The sequence below is a fragment of the Pleurodeles waltl genome, chromosome 10 (assembly GCF_031143425.1).
Source record: "Pleurodeles waltl isolate 20211129_DDA chromosome 10, aPleWal1.hap1.20221129, whole genome shotgun sequence".
NCBI classification, from domain to species: Eukaryota; Metazoa; Chordata; class Amphibia; order Caudata; family Salamandridae; genus Pleurodeles; species Pleurodeles waltl.
In genome coordinates, this window is record NC_090449.1 from 397,700,839 (window position 1) to 397,718,722 (window position 17,884).

General features: G+C 40.1%; 1 protein-coding gene across 5 annotated transcripts in view; it reads left to right on the forward strand.

Annotated features, from left to right (window-relative positions):
* Nucleotides 1-17,884, forward strand: part of TELO2 (telomere maintenance 2) — an 863,005-nt gene that overhangs the window by 82,182 nt on the left and 762,939 nt on the right. The window lies entirely within an intron of this gene.

Here is a 17,884-nt window from a genome sequence, read left to right on the forward strand (position 1 = left end):
CTGCATTGAAGTCTCCACCTGCCAGGGAGGTCACCTGAGGGAGTGCCACCATGAGGGCCTGAAGTGCTTGGAGAGTGGGCTCTAGCAACTGCGGAGAGACATAGCAAGAAATCAAGTTGTAATGTTTGGCAGCCATACGGCCCTCTATCCCGACGTACCTCCCCTGGGGGTCTTCATGCCCCTTGATCACCGTCGGGCAAGGATCTATACAACATGAAGGTGACTCCCCGCGAGCCTCTAGCAAAGCCTGAGTAAAAAACCCTGTTGTACCCAAATCGGCCAAGGAAGTGGCACTGGTTGCCCACTAACTGGGTTTCCTGCAATAGGACTACTTTAGATTTGTACTTCTTGATGTAGCACAATACTCCCAATCTTTTGATACGGTCAGCAGACCGTTAACATTCTATGAGAGTACTGTCATCATGGGTAGGATGGTATATGGAAGTGGTACCTGTGGGGATGCCCCGGGGGCCTGAGTTGTCTGCAGACCGGGTCTCTGAATACAGATCAGAACACCTATAGGATCTTAATAGGACGCCCGCTCTATGGATGTATGGAAATTAAAAATAGGGTTAGAACAGACAAACCAAAACAGCAAATCCAACTGAAACCCCACCCCCAACACCCCTACCCCATAATTCTCCTCCCTGAAGCATCTGTCGTCCCAACCAAAACCTATTAATCCAACAAAGGAAACTGTAATCAATTCAGGGGGAACCCCATGGCAGTGGTCACATCTCTCAGACGGATTAGAATGCCTGACAGCAATAGAGATTCAATAATCATGTGAACCAACCAATTAGACTGGTGGAGCAGCATGAGACTCAGCAAGTCTCTGGTTTCCTTTCAGGGATCCACATAGTATGGCCCGAGATATCTGTTCTTGCTACCAGTATTCTAATCTGGCCTCATGTCTCCCCAAATGTCCAGTTCATCCTCCTAGATGGTCATTCCGATGAGGCTAGGATATCATTGAGAGAGTTGAAAAGTATCCCAGAGGGTTGCATCTGACCCCGTCTCCCTCTGTATCTTCTCCGCTGTTGGGACGTCCAGATGGGTGATCAGCTCACTGAGCAGATCAAAGCCTACGCGAGCAAAAGCACTCTTATCTCGATCGGTGTGGCGGGGGTGATCAGACCTTCCCCAGTCCCCCGGTCTGCAGCCCACTCCCAAGCCTGCACCGGGGTATCAAAGAAGTATGTGGAGGATTGGAAGATGACCTAAAGACGGGCCGGGAAAAGGACTATGTATCGGAGAGTCAGGGCCTGCAGTTTTCGCTTCACTGCCTCAAAGGATCTGCGCCTCTGCTGTAGTCCAGGAAAATCATTACCTTAGAATTTTGGTGACGGAGATATGGTTGATTCCAAGCTTCTTGTAGGATTGCGTCTCGATCTCAAAAGTTCAAGATCTTTAGTATCACTGGGCAAGGTGGGGCCCCACAAGATGCTCTTGTTCAATTACCGACATGGTGGACAGCTTGTCCTGTAGGACGCAGGAGTGAAACCAGGTCTCAAGGGTTGCAGCTATATCCGAATCATCCAGGTTATCGGGAAGGGTCACTAATCGTAAGTTAATGCGCCACATTCTGTTTTCATCGTCCTCTGCTCATTCATCAAGTGTTGCAACTGAGGCCATTAATTTAGGCGCTTAAGCGTGGTCAACTCATCCTTAGTCGTGGAGATTCGTGCCTCTGTAACCCTGGTGGTTACCTTGTACAGATCCTGCCAGAGCAGCAAAAAGTCTTTCCGAAGGCCATCAACCTTATTCTCTACCTCTTTTCCGGGAGTCCTGGATTGCTTTAAGGATTGTGTGTACATTTGGACCACTTTTATGTATTAAATGGGCTTACAATAACACACTAAGTATGACAAAACCTCAAGAGTTTATAATGAAACACTTGGAACTTTTAAAAACTGAGTTTTACCTACTTGGTGGCATGTTTGACAATCAGACTGCTGTCCAATGGGCAAAGTAGCTTTTACATTTACACAGAATACAGTGGTGTGATACATGGTTTGGGAGTGGGTTAGTTATCTCATCATATTACACACTCTGTATCAACACCATCACTAATTTCTGTTTCATGAATATCTTCTTTTTCTTCTTTAGCTGGACCCACCCCCACAGCTTCTGATTTCTTGTAATTTATTGTTAAGCTACAAATCATTGGAATGTATGGAGCGCATCCTTTAGAGCTACAAAAGACACAGAGGGCTCAGCCATGAAACAGAGAATGTCATCAACAAACATCCCCTCCTTTAATAGAGTATATTGCATCGTTAGGCCTCTCATAATGGGTTTAGCCTGGACTTTCTAAGTAAAGGGTTTCATGCTTCATGCGAAAAGGGACAGTGACAGGAGGTATCCTTGCCAAGTATGTCTTGTAAGGGGTATCAAGTCTGAAAAGGCCTCTTCTGCCTAGTAGGTGGACTGACAAACATTGCCAACATAAACTTGCTTAGTTTGGTGCCCAGGCCAGCTTTAACAAAGGGTATGTTCAAGGTGTCCCCAATTGACACTGTCAAAAGCCTTCTGTGTGTTGAAAAAAAGAAGGAGCATTTGAACCTGCGCTCATGAGGCCTTTTCAGTAGCCTTTGTTGCCAGTCTAGTATCGTCCCCAGTGCTGCGATTGTTATTGAACCTGCTCTGAAAGGTTGAAATTATCTGTGGCCATAAGTTTAAGATGTGAGTTGTCAGGATCCTATTAAAGATCTTGATGTTGCCATTTAAAAGAGCTGTCAGCTGACAAGATCATAAAATATCAGGCAGCTTGTTGGGCCTGGGTATGATAGCTAAGACCTGATTCCATCATGGACTGCAAAATGGTAGATAGTTTTACAAGTGAGCTAAACACTTTTGTGTGGTGTGGGACCAGGATCTCTCTAAAATCCTTGTGGAACGGGTTTGGTAAGCCATCCGGGCTTGATGTTTTGTGAGTAGGAAGAGACTTAATAAAACCCCTAATCTCATCCTCATATTATGAGCTCATCAAACTTGATTTGAAGTTCTGCTGGAAAGGGAAAGTGCCGGCACCTTGCGTCTTGCAAATATTTATCCTGCCTTTGGGATTCAGGAGGTTATGCTATACATAGGTCCCAGTAGAACATTGCAAATGTGTTTAAGACCTCTCTGTCTGATATCACCAGATTTTAGGTGGGATTTCTGACCTTCTAAATATAATTATTACTATGAAACTGTTGAATCCTTTATGCAAGCCATTTGTCTGCTTTTCGTAATACCATTGTTTTTGTTTTTAAGTGTTTGTGGGTAGTGTCCTTGATCAATAACAACTGCAGGTCACCGTGTATTCGATAAATGCCCCTTGCAGAGGATTGCTTTGTTCTAACACCAGTCTAGAAATTTCTGTCCCCAGTTCTAGGAGCTTATGTTTTCTAAATCTCTCGCAAAAGCTGTAGTGTGGTATTAAGTTCACCTCTCATGATGGAATTTGCCATGTCCACTCTGTGGCTCAGGGCCCTTTTATCAGTGCTATTTTCTTTGAAGTAGTTCTCCAGTGCCTCCTTAATGTTATTTTTCTAATAACAAATCACAAAAAGGTATTTGATTCAGCTCTAAGGGGTGTGATGTGGTGAGTGAGACTGAGGCATGGTCTGACAGTGTCTGTGTTCCTGTAGAAGATTTGAGGAGTTTAAGTGCTAGGGTAACTGACAGTAGAAAGTAGTCTATGCGAGAACAGGATTTATGAACATTGGAGTAAAAGTATGATCCTTCTCTCAGTAGGGGAAAAGGCTGCCATATGTCCACAAGATTCCAGTCTCGTAAACCCAGAGTTAAGGCTTGTGGAGGTTGGGCGTGGTTCCATATGAAGGTGTTCCACCCCTTGGCTCTATCCACCTAGTGGAAGAGACCATAACATTTAATAAAACTTGAGGTTTCTACAAAAGTAAAGGAACATGGGAAGCAGAAAAGGAGAGAACAAATAGTAGTCCTTGTGTACTCTAATCAGGGTCCCTTCATCTCAAGACTCTTCGCTCTCCCTTTGGGTATTACTCCTTGTCCATCATAAGGTTCATCAAGAGCATTTTCTCCATTGGAGCTAATTGTGAGGCTGTTACAGGCTCCTGGCCTACCTGTAAATGAAGCAGTTTCACAGCTTCACCCTTTGACGTAACTGGCACTTGTTTAAGTTGTTTTCAATCTTAGACATTGAGAGTTTTAAGAACTCTTTCCAGCTCAAATGTTTCTTACTCTGGTGTACCGAGCAGGGAGTGAAACAGGGACTAGAGCTGTTCCATCAGATCTACATCCACTACAGTGTCCGGGATGCCTTGAATTCTGAGATTGTTCCTGTGCTACCTGTTCTTGGTGTCTTCAATTTTATCTTCAAGGAATTAGTAACACTGTTCAAGCTCGTTTATGCATACACTGTTTCTGTCTTGTGTCTTTCTTTCCCATTGCCCACCTCCAACTGGCCTACTCTTAAGTCCATCCTCTGCAAGGAATAGTCAGGTTTAAAGATGGACTTTGCAGAATTCTGCACAGGAGGCAATGCAACTTGTTTGCAATGTAAAATAGCAGATGCTTGACCAGATGCATCAGAACTTTGCATAACCCTTCAGATTATGCAAAGATGCATATATTGGTGTCTTCTAAATGCCAGGAACCCAATGTCAAGCAGAACTAGGCACCCCTCTGTGATGAAAGACATCTATAGGTTCCTTTATTTTGATTGCTCATTTCTAGACCTATTTGTGGTGTATTGTGCGATCAGGGGGTCCAGTAATGCTAGATTAATGGGGTGGGGCTCACTCTGGGACGTAGGCCTTTGTTAGGACCAGGATTTACATCACATAGGCACCCTTTGTATTATGAGAACCATTTAGTTAAAGTGGCTGATCACCTCATATAGCACCTGCCATGATGGGGTGTGGTAGTTGAAAGCCCAGTTTTATGAGATTAATAAACAAATGTCTCTGAGGCTCCAGCACTCAAATATGCACTGTAGACCTTCCTTGGGTCAGGTGAGCCAAATGCCAAGGACTGGTGGGTCGTGGGTCCCTGCACACACTGCAGCTTTGAATCCCAGTCTTCCAGGACACGATTGGGCCACATCTTCCCAGTCTCTCTTCAGTTCTCCTGGTCTGCCTCTCTGCTCCACCACCACTTCACCTGCACGGCTGGGCTCCTCTCTTCTGTCGGAGCTGCACCCTAAAACGAGGGCTCACTGGTATCTGGGAGTCCTCAACGAAGGAAACTTTACTTTAGCATAACTCTGCAGAACTGCAGCGGCACAGTTGCCATCTTGAATCACAGTTTGCTGACTGGGTGGCCGTATTTTACAAGTCTGCAGTTTCTTTCTTGTTGTGGGTGTTTACAGCATCCTTCTTTTCCACGTAGCTTCTTCCAAGGATGCTGGTGGTTTTCTCGTAGGGAGGCCACCATAAGCTTCAGCGGGCCACATTACTGCTACCGGTCTCTGGAGCTTGGTAAAGACACACCTTTATATTTTTTTGGGGGAAGTTAATAGTAAATTTTCCCATAGTACCCAAGAATGTCACATTAAGGTGAACCTATGGTGTGCTCATTCTTAATTTTATACTTCACGTTTCTACCATGTGGAATAAAAGATGTACCCATTTAAAATAATAAAACTTAAAACACAGGATAAAGGCATATACTGTTGGCACCAGTTGAGTCCCTGCAGACTTTCTTCCTCATGGTGCCCAATTCTAGCTTGTTATGTTGAGATTTTTATGTATGAAAGCAGAACTGTTCCAGATTCTTGGAGGAAAGGTTTATTGAACTCTATATGAATGAAAATGTAATAGATAGTTGATAATCATAATTGTATATTAAAATTGGGTATACTTTTATGGGACAGGTTGTCTAGTTTGATGCAAAAATCTATGGGCCAAATGTTTCAAAGTCCCGGTTTGCATTTCCTAAATAGTGATTTTTAAGAAATCGCTATTTAAGAAATGCAATATGGGATAGATGAAAATTGCCATTCGGTAACAGCAATTTCTTTAAAATTGCAATCGCTATTACCGAATCTCAATTAGGGAATGGGACTCCATTCATCCGTATGGGCGTAGGCCCATAGGTGCGAATGGTTTTGCATTACCTAATTAGGAATTTAGGAATTAGGAATTTTCTAATTAGTTAATGCAAACTCCAGGGTGCTGGGGGCCTAAGGCCCCCTTTGATGCACCCCCAAAAAGTATTTGTGGACATGTGAAGCTCACACATGACCGAGGGGCATGTGTGGGCTACATGTCATTTTTAAAAATGCATTTATAATGCATTTTTCAAAAATTTATTATGATTGCCACCAAATTGGATTTGGTGGTAATTGCATTTCCTAAATGCCGAATTCGCATTTAGGAAATGTATGATACATGTGATTAGGAAATCGCAAATAGGAATTACCTATTGGCGATTTCCTATTTAGAGAATCACAATTTGCGATTCTCTAAATGGAGTCGCAGTTTCAGGGAATCGCTATTTTAGCGATTCCTTGAAATTGCACTGCAAATGCCTTTCATAAATCTTGAATGCAAAATTGTTTGATTCATCTGGCCCTATATCCTTTCCAATTTCTCAAACATGTTTTCTAAATTAAATTGGCACAACAGACCTGGGATTAATGGGAAAGTAATATGCTGTTAAAGAACAGTTAGTTATTTTAGTTTTTTTTTAGACCTTGAAGCATGCTTTGGCATAGTTGATAGGGCCATTCTGAAGTCTTCAATCAAAGCCTTTTCTTTTTCAGAACCTTTTATTAAAGTAAATTATGTGCTCTATAGTTATAACACTACCTGAATGAGATATTGCCATTCTGAAGAATCAACTGATAATTTTGAAGGAAACAAAAATGTAAGGTAGGATTGCTTTCTTACCCCTATACTACTTAGTATTTCCAATAATGATCTTTGCTCTGTTATCATATGTTTCCACAAGTGTTCCATTTTAATTAGGGTACAAAATCCTGTCTGTCTGTTACATGCAATAGATAAAGTCCTGATTGCTGACACTGATTGAGTTGTTTTTTGGTACCAAAGGCCTAAACGCAACTGTAATAAGTGAAAAATAATGATTGTGGGGAACACCTATGTATTAAATGTTCCTTCACTAGAAATTGATCACAAGTTTGTTTATCTGATCAATCAATTTGTGGTGTCATTGTCATCTAATGAAAATCACAGGGCTAATGCCTTGAATGGTTGCCTCATGAAAGTGGTCACCTGGATGAACAGTAATTCCCTTAAACTCAATGGGGACAAAACTGAGATTCTTCTGGTGGGCAACCAACCCCACCTGTGGGGTCCCATCTGCGGCCAGACGCTCTACGTGTAGCTTGTAACCCAGTTTAGGTTGTTAGCAATCTTGTTTTTTGACTGGATAATAAGCTCTCAATGAGCCATCAGATTAACAAGGTAGTGGCCACTTACCAATCCTTGGCTGTCTCCCGGCTTCTGCTCAGAGAACAATAATCCAAGCATTGATTATCTCCAGACTGGATTCTGGAAATAACCGCTACTTAAGGGGTACTAAGGCTTCACGGGGCTGCTTCAGAGAGTCAAAAACACAGCAGCAAGGCTATCACTTTGCCCCCGCCCCGCCAAATATCCTACCACTACTACACTCCTACATAATTTTCACTGGCTTCCAATTGGGAAACCAATACATTTTACATCCTTGTGCTACATGTACAAACTCATGGCGAATCCAAGTCCCCAATACCTCTGATTGTTCGTGCTGCATTAGAAGCCAAACCGCTCCCTGCGCTTCTGCTATACAAATCTTTCCACAGTCCAAAAAGTGAGGAGAACCAATCAAGGGGGCCGGTCTTTCTCCTACTTGGGTCCGAAGCTGTGGAACACCTTGCCGATTTCCTCAAGATCACGGCAGTCGTTCTTGGTTTTTCGAAAGCTGTTCAAAAGCTGGCTTTTTTTAATCAGTGCATGGCACTAGTTCTTCAGATATACCTTGAAGTTCTTAGCGCTGGGAAAACCTACTTAGGTTTATCATGCACTCCACAAAACTTCAATAATAGTAAAATAATAATAATAATAAAAGTTTAACTTTCAGGGAAATTTGTCATTTTAAATTTGAAAAATCAACAGATCTTTGAGCAGCACCTTCCACATCCAGGCAATTTATAATCTTAAAATGGAGCTGACATATCTATATAAGGCAAAGGTGGAAACAAATGCTGTATAAGACATATAGGTATGGGGTGTAAAGAGTTTGTTTGTCGTTGAACTACTAATTTAGCTACCTAAATTGGTGCTTCTTATGCTCCTTGGGAAAGAGCAGGGCGTTAGAAAAATACACTAGGCATCTGCACTAAAACAACTTGTGTGCGTGAAGCTTTGGTCAGATCCTAAATCAAATATGTTTCAGGCTTTGGGAGGTATTGGGTAGAGGTAACTTCATGAATATTCCTTAGCTGTTTTATTTTCGTAATACCTTTTAAAACTCTGCATGAATTTTTATTGGGCAAAATCAAAAAATGTTATCTTAAGTTGCTGAAAGGTTGTTAAAAATAATATATGGCTTGTAACAGTATGGCTTATAATAAGCTGTTTGACTCGAGTTGGAGTCCAAATTATTCAAATTACAAGAAAGCAGCGGACTGAGAAGACAAGTTAGAGTTAAGCCTGCTTCTTTTGCGCTATCCATCTAAAATTCAGCTTAGGAATCTTCCACCTTAAAGGCTGTACCTACAACTAAGGTATGGCTTCTTCTTATTGTTTGTAATATGAAAACATTACAAATGATGTTGAATTCCTTTGTTTGTATCTTACATTATCTCTGATTTTAAGACCAAAGTGGTTGAAATGTTTCTTATAGAATTTGGTGCAAACAATAAGACAGAAGGATTTTCAGTATATAAAGGAATAATGGCTACATTTTGTACAGCCAATCTATATGCAGTGCCTTGTGAAAGAGGTATATGGTAGTGTTTTATTAGGTCTTATTAAAGGGTAGATGAAATAAAAATGCTACCATTGTAGGAAGAGCAATATTGTGTTGGGATAAACTGTGTAATTTAGATTTGTAACATGTCTGATAGCTATTGAATTGGTTACAAACTATGATTTAATGAATGTTATTTAATAAGCTGTTTTATAATGACTGTATGGCTTGATTTGCACAATCAATCAACTTTGTATTTGCATTCAATATATTATGTGACACAGCAGTTTGTAGATGGAATTTCTTACTCCGTTTGATCCTAACCATATTAGCATGCTAGGGTTTTGTATTATTACTATCAATTAATTTACAAACAACAGTATGACTCTAACTATTCTTTATTAATTGTATCTGAAACACTAAATGAAGCTTTTTTTACCTCATTATGTTTTCTTTCCCCAATCTTAAGAATTTCAGGAGTTATGTACCCAAAAGACATTATGAGAGCCTGCCTGAATGCAACTTGTACAGGATGTTTTATTTTTCCTTTTAGTTTCAGAATTCTCCTATATAGAGTAGTCTAGGTGCAATAAATATCCTCTTTTGATTTTATGGAGCATTTTCCCTAGGTTGTCATAATATGCCACAAACTTATTGATGTGATAAACTATGTATAGCTAATGATTTAAAGGGTATATTGTCAACTATGCTTTGCTCTAAATTAAGTCATGTAGGTCTTATAATTTAATTTATATTTGTATAGCTTGTATAGCTCTGACCCCTACTGGCATTGTAGTGGATTCTCTGTCTAGACTCAACCAGGAGGAACCATCATTTTGATAAAGTCCTTTTGTTTTGGTAGTATTTGGATGTATGTGGCTAACAGAGAGTTTTAGTGTTATGTTTCAAAATGGTGTTAGTGTGAATGTAGAATGAGTTTGATATAATATGATCTCTCTAGTGTGTTATCTCTATGGCTGTGTTTGATGAAGGATGTTTCCTTTCCCTCTTGATTGGGAGGAATCCATTGTCCATTGCTTGACCTGAGGACAGTGAACGTCATATATACATGACAACCTATTGTGGTATCTTATGATGTGATCTGTGCATGAGGGAATGTTGTTTTTTATGTTAATTTATTATCATGTTTTCTAAGGTGCATGTTGAGATGTTGTTGATTTGGCTTTACTTTGCCAACTGTATGGCTTTGTTGTTATGTTGTATGTATAACGGTAAGGGGACGTTTTTCAGCACATGGTGTCTGAATATGAAAATTGGTGTTCAGAGTGGAATATTGGTTTGTGGTGTTATTGTTGGCTACAGAATGCTATTGGGTGTCCGTTGAATGCCCAACTATGGATTCTCTGTGATGTGCGGGATGCATGCTGTAAGGAATGCCTATAATGTATTGTCTGCTGGAATGAGTGTCCGTTTTCGATTTGGACCATGAGAAAAGTTAGTTATTTTCCAAACCCAGAGTTGCTTATATATTTAGTAAAGTAATCAGTGGTATCTTTTGAAAGTCACTTGTCAGCTCTGGTTGTCCTTTGGAGCGAAAGGACAAATCACAGTGTGAAAAGCACAAGGATAAAAGGACGTGGGTAACAATGCTAAGTTCACAAGCACAGATAAACACATTCTGTCAAATTACTAGGTTCAATATATTTTTAAAAAGATATTAAATACATAATTGTCAGCACCTTCATTGCTCTATTTTGACTGATTCAATCTACAGATGTCTTATTATATGCATTTGTACAGTGTCTTCAACCATTAGTATTGCACCCAAGAGCTTTTTTTAATCTGAATGGCCTGTTTACGATTTGAATGCACCTGTTTAAAAAGTAAGAGAGGGTGAAATGAAATTAATGGGTAAATGAAATTAAAGTGTGAATTAAGACATTTGTGAGAGTCTGCCTTATGACAGATGTTATGCCTGTCAGGGCAATAAAGTTAAGGATACTCTGTTAGAGGCACACTAGACCCAGAAAAATTGTCAGGGGTGTAAGAGACAAGGTCTCTGATACCTTTGGCAATGTCTGCAGGTAAAACAAAGCTAGCTGCCTCTCCCTGATCGGTGGTGTAATGATCCCCTTCCTTTCTCGTGTATGCAATTGTAAAAGGTAGTAATGGCCAAAAAAAACTGCACCTCCTTGTTGTGTCCAAAATTGGTCTATGAGTAAGTCTACTCAGAATGGTGCTCAATGGTCAATTGCCCTACTACCTTAAGGCAAGGCATGTATAACTATATGCACAATGTATAGAAGAACAGCTAAGACCACAGCACTCACAACACAAATATTTGTAAATACGAAAGTAAAATCGGATGTAGAACATCAAAGGTGTAGTACAGTAGTCTTCTTGGTGTTCCAGAAAGTAATTTATTTGGATCAGCAAGTACTTGTAATATATACGTGTTCATGTACAGCCAACACATGTTTCGTCATACAGGGACTTTCAAGGCTGTAAAATACATGGTATACCTAAGTAATATTTAAAAATAATAACTAATAGTATACAGTAGTGAACATCAGATAGATAGCATATATAAACATAGATATATTTTCTGTAATGGGAGGAGAATCAGACATGACAATGGTGACTAGGCATATAGTAATGGAAAGGTGTCCATGAAAGATTTTGTGAAATTAGAAAAATATATATATATATAAAAAAAAACAATTGTATAGAAGACAATATGCAAACTCCACTGTATCTCAATAATATAACAAAGATCACCAGAATGTGTGAAAAGGCACAACAAGAGTAAAATTGGATAGTAGTGGGTGAATAGTCCATGAAATGTCAAATGACCATAATCGGTAGAAACAGAAACAAGCACCCGACGTTAAGAACCTACCCGGACTGTAGACGAGATAACATGTCCATCTAGATAATAGTGTGAAGACACTGTAACAGGATCAGAGAGAGAGAGAAAAAAACAACTAAGATGTGAAAAAGTAAGTAAAAGCTATTTAGTGGCAATGTTCAAAAAGTAGACATCTGCTAGTATAAATACCTGTTCCCCACTTAGGCGAACAAAGGAGTAAAGGGTACAGGTAATGCAGGGTAATGGTAACTGTGAAATATGTATCTTCTGTAGGTGAGACAGAAAATCATCAAAGAATCAGTCAAAGGACCATGGTAAGTCCTAAGTTCGAGGAGAAAGGGAAAAAAAAACTGACGGTACTGAAAGCAAGTGAGAAAAATAAAAAAGAAAGTGTCCATTTCGAAGTATTAAATTAACATCGGTATAGCCAATTATGCATCAATACTGGTTAGATTTATAATGTATTTGTTGATAAAAGAATTAATCAATCTAGGTGAAATAACAAAAGTGATCATAAAATAGGACCATTAAGTATAGCTAATCTGTGGTGAATAAGAAGTAGCAAGTAAAAAGAATTTAACAAGTTAGGTGGTTAGAGATGAATAGAACTCGGAACATCTTAGCGGAAGCGACAGAAAAGGGCAACTAGAGAGAGGTCCGTTCCATATAGTGTACGTTGTCTGATTAAGTAGCGCAATTACAGTCGAAGCGACAAGCATGTAAAGTCGGCATCAATTGTTAAAGAACACCAGCGCAGCACAAAGAGAGAGTTAACAGCTGTGAGGCCGTTTGGAAAACGACCTGAAGCGAAATGTCCACAAGCGGTAGATCGCTTTCTAACCTGCGCATTTAAAAGTAAACGCACCCAGCGTAGAACGAAGTGTCAATTTCAGTGTGCTGCGCTGGCTTTCTTTAACACTTGATGCCGACTTTATATGCTTGTCGTTTCAACTGTAATTGCGCTACTTAATTAGACAACGTACACTATATGGAATGGTGATCTCTTTACATATTTATTCACCACCAGTTCTATTGCAGTTGCAGCTTCTGTCTTCAAACCAAAGCACATGCTTCAACTGACAAGTTTCAACTGTAGCTTTTAGGCAGCAATAAAAAAAGTCAAGTAACTATTGTGATTATGGTTCTGCTACAAATGGATCTGATTTTTGTCTAGTGGCAGTTTTGATGCCATAACGTAGCGCACAAGGTTTATATGCCTACTGCAAAGATCAAATTTATATTTTATGTAAATAGCTGAGTGGATTAGTAAAGCCAGCCATTACCTGCGCTATAATACAAATTACAGGTATGTGCAAGGGGGGCTATGGAGAGATGAAGGGCACTTTTGCTGGGTGGTAGTGGGGAAATCGGAGGAGGAGGTCATGGGAGCACAAATAATGATTGTTAGGCTGGACGTCATGGGCGCTAAAGACTGTGACGATTGCTATGTGACATGGTGAAGTAATAGTGTGTCTTTTTTGTTTTTTTGAGTTTCTTGAGAGAACGTGTTGATTGAGGGAAGAAGCGAAGGTAAGGTGACTGACCTTTACTGTTGCACACATCACACACACACTAGCAATTTTGTGACTGTCTATGTAGGCTAGTGTTTTAGTGCAGGGGTTTAGCCAGTAGCAGAGATGGCGTCTCATTGGATGACTGCTGCTCAAGCCCTAACTCGGGTTATAGAGCACGGCTCTGACGTAGGATCAGAGACTGAGACAGCATCTGAGGGATAGGACAATGGCGCAGACTCTGGGAGTGATTTTTCCGACAACTCCTCGTCCAGTGATTCTGAGGGAGGTGATGAGTACAGTCCTGCTGTCCCTTTGCAAGCACAGTCTGTGCAGCGGGACAATTACGGGTTAGCCCAACCCAGAGAGCAAGTGCATGTGACTGCAAGCACAGAAAGTGTGCTCTCCTGGGAGCTCCCCAATTTAGTTCAGCCCCAAATTCCACTGCCCAAATCGTATTGTGGAGACATCAAAATTATCTATCACAGAACAACCTGGTTTTGTAAGGCAGACACCTGCATTTTTGGTCCCGGGCTCAGCAGCCATATAAGGAAACTTACCAAACCCAGACATTTCTGGAACCTAGACACCCGGGGGAGTTCACTGAGGTGTGACTTGTTGTTTCCCCAAAGGATTCTTACCCAAAATACTCTGCAAAGGTGAAATGTTGAATAAAAACTAAAACATTTCTTGCATTTCTGCCACACAAACTACATGAACATGCTGGGATCCACAAAATTCCTACCACCCAGTGTTTTCCCACCTGTCCTGATGAAAACGCTACCCCACTTGAGAACCTGTACCTAGTGCCTGCGTCAGGAATGGATCACCCCAGGGTCAACAGTTGCCCTCATGTAAGAACTAACATTGACAGTTGCGTGATCCATTTCTGACACGGACACTATGACTACCCACACAAGTGAGGTACCATTTTTATCGGGAGACTTGGGGGAAAGCCTGGGTAGAAGGAAGTTTGTGGCTCCTCCCAGGTTCCAGAACTTTGCAGCACCAAAATCTGAGGGAAAAGTGTTGTTTTTTTTTTGTTGTGTTTTTTTTTTCAAATGTTGAGTTTTGTAAAGTATTCTGGGTAACAGAACCTGGTGAGAGCCCCACAAGTCACCCCATCCTGGATTCCCCCAGGTGTCTAGTTTTAAAAAAATGCACAGGTTTGGTTGGTTTGCCCAGGTGCCGGCTGAGCTAGAGGCCAAAATCCACAGCTATAGGCACTTTCCAAAAAACACGTCAGATTTTAATGTAAAAAAGTGATGTGTCCATGTTGCGTTACCTGTTGCAGGCAGTAGGCCTACCCCCACAAGTGAGGTACCATTTTTATCAGGAGACTTGGGGGAATACAGAATAGAAGAACAAGTATTATTGCCCCTTGTCTTTCTCTACATTTTTTCCTTCCAAATGTAAGACCGTATGTAAAAAAAGTCAATTCACATGCTAGTATGGGGACCCCCCAATTCAGAGATGTGCAAATAACCACTGCATCTCAACACCTTATCTTGTGCCCATTTTGAAAATACAGAGGTTTCCTTGATACCTTCCAAATGTAAGACCGTATGTAAAAAAAGTCAATTCACATGCTAGTATGGGGACCCCCCAATTCAGAGATGTGCAAATAACCACTGCATCTCAACACCTTATCTTGTGCCCATTTTGAAAATACAGAGGTTTCCTTGATACCTGTTTGTGACTTTATATTTCACCAAATGAATTGCTGTATACCCGATATACAATGAAAACCCATTGCAAGGTGCAGCTCATTTATTGGCTCTGGGTACCTAGGGTTTTTGATGAACGTACAAGCCCGGTATATCCCCGCAACCAGCAGTGTCCAGCAGATGTAACAATATATTGCTTTTAAAAATCTGCCATAGCTGGAAAGAGTTATAGAAGAAAACGTGGACAAAAATGGCTTACTTTTTCACCTCATTTTCAATATTTTTTTATTTTAGCTGTTACGTTCCGTAGGAAAACCTTGAAGGATCTACACAAATTACCCCTTGCTGAATTCAGAATTTTGTCTGTTTTTTTAGAAATGTTTAGCTGTCCGAAATCCAGCATTGGTGTCACACCCATTTCTGTCACTTAACTGGAAGGAGGCTGAAAGCACAAAAAATAGTAAAAATCGGGTATGTCCCAGGAAAATGACAAAATTGTGTTGACAGATGTGGTTTTCTGATTTGAGTCTGTCTGTTCCTGAAAGCTGGGAAGATGTGATTTTAGCACCGCAAACTCTTTGTTGATGCCGTTCTCAGGGAAAAAAACACATGCTTTCTTCTGCAGTCCTTTTTTCCAATTTTTCTGAAAAAAAAAAAAAAAACCTTCCCTATATTTAGGCTAATTTTTGGTCTCCTCCAGGGGAATCCACAAACTCTGGGTACCTTTAGAATCCCTATGATGTTGGTAAAAAAGGACACAAATTAGGCGTGGATAGCTTATGTGGATAAAAAGTTATGAGGCCTAAGTGTGAACTACCCCACATAGCCAAAAAAGGACTCAGCACTTGGGGAGTGGCAGTGAAGGCCCAGCAGCTAAGGGGTTAACATAATATTGCAATCAATATCATAATGGGATCTCACAATGGTTACTTGCCGGACCCACTGGTTGCACAGGGAGATGGTTGGCGTTAGAGCTGAAAGTAATTGTACACTTCCCTTTACTTCTCCAGGTGTTCTTACATTTGGGAAAGCAGTGGTGTCCGGCTTTGAGGAGGAGAGCCCATTGCGATTATGAAATGCGATGCTCTGACAAGCACCCACCCATCTTAAGGGTGTCACTTTTGCCACCAAGCCTGACCTTGATTTGGATAACACACTGGTAAAGAACACAACAGGTTAAAATGCGACAGACAATGATTTAGAGATAACATTTCACAAAGGGCTGTCCTGTAGTCCCTAGAGAGTCATTGGTCTGCTCTTTAGTTCTTCACAATAACATTCTCGAATTTCTGGCACATTTTGAATTTTTTTTGAGCTACTTGTCATGAAAGCTTTGCTTTTTAAACGCCCCTTTAAATCAGAAGTTGGTGTTTCATGTTGTGGGTGCTTTTTACCAATACATTTAAAGGACCGAAATGCAGGTTTGGGCCTTGTGAGTCTAGGAGAACAAGGGGCTCTTTTGCACATAAAGAAAACCTTTGAAGGACAAGTTCCGAGTCAAAACTATACAGCTAAAGTCTCATTAAAAATTGAGAAACATTACAGAAGGCAAAAAGTAGTTAGTCATCTTCAAATCAACATCAGTTATTAGTAATAAAATAAGCCAATTGTGAGAGGTCATAAAATAAGATAATTAACCCTAATCAAAATGTAGTTCAGTGATGATCTAGCATAAATCCGCTCAGTTTGTAAATCAGTGGAAGGCCTATTTATAAATCAGAGAGCAGTGTAACGTAAAGGCTGCTTGAGAAGAAAGCAGGGGAAAGCCTTTATCCTTATATCAAATAACATACTGTCATAGAATAGGCTTTTGTGAAAGCAAGCAAAAGGTCTGGCACAAAGTTAATAAGTCGAAAGGAAGTCTCAAATAACATTTCAACATACAGACTGTTCAGTATGAAAGCATAGAGTCTGGAACACGTCCTATAAAGGACATTTTGGAGTTTCAGAGGAGTGAAAAAACTCGCAACATACAGGGAGGTGGAAGCACACAGCTTTATTTAATAAAGATATGTTACATAAACCAATCAACATTAAAGACTTTTTGCTACATAAAGCAGGCTACTTTAGGGGCTGTCTAAAGTGTTATTATTTAATTGTTTCCTTTACCCTGCATCAAGGGAAATTACATTACACTTCCTAATCAAGCTAAACAATAAATAATGTATAATTATGTCGAAAACAGTGGTAGCCCATGCAGCATCAGCCTTGACTAATGCAACATTACAAGAACATTTTCCCCTAAGACACACCAATAGATACAGCAGAAATAACAACACAATAAATGGAATCCCATTTAGACTATTTTATGAAAAAGAAACAACGAAAAAATATGCACGGTGTACAACTTTGATAAATATGTTTTCTTCAGCAACTTTAAAATGTATGTCAGTGCAAACAGGTCAAAGGACCAATACGTTTGTTTTGCAGCTTAGTTATGCTAACGTAACCGCACATAAATAAACATTATTTTCTTATTAATAAAACACTCTGACACTATACCTTTCCGGATTACTTGCCTCATGGACTTTGTTGATAACTTCATTGATGTTTTATGTTATCTTTTGCTATGTAACATTCCTGATAGGAATGACTTCTATTTTCTAAGCATTTCTGATATGGCAGGTGGTTAAAGAGCAGATAATGCGTCAAACTTTTAGATATCGCCAAAGGAATGATTAATTAGTCTGTTATTTTTTTTTAGAATGGATCATTCCAGGGAAATAGAAAATGGGTCACTGAAAAGAAAGGCAGTGATACCTAAGGTATTACATAATAATACACGCATTGAATTAGCCAATACATCTCACCTTTTGGACCTTATAAGTGTTTAGCCATGCAGTACATTATCCTGGGTAGTTCAATTATAGCCTAATTTCTGAATATGTGTAAGTCTATATCAAGCCCAAATTTCATCCACTTATAAAAAAAAAATATATATATATACTGCACACAAAAAGTGTAAGCCAAATTGCAGGCACATGACTTGTGAA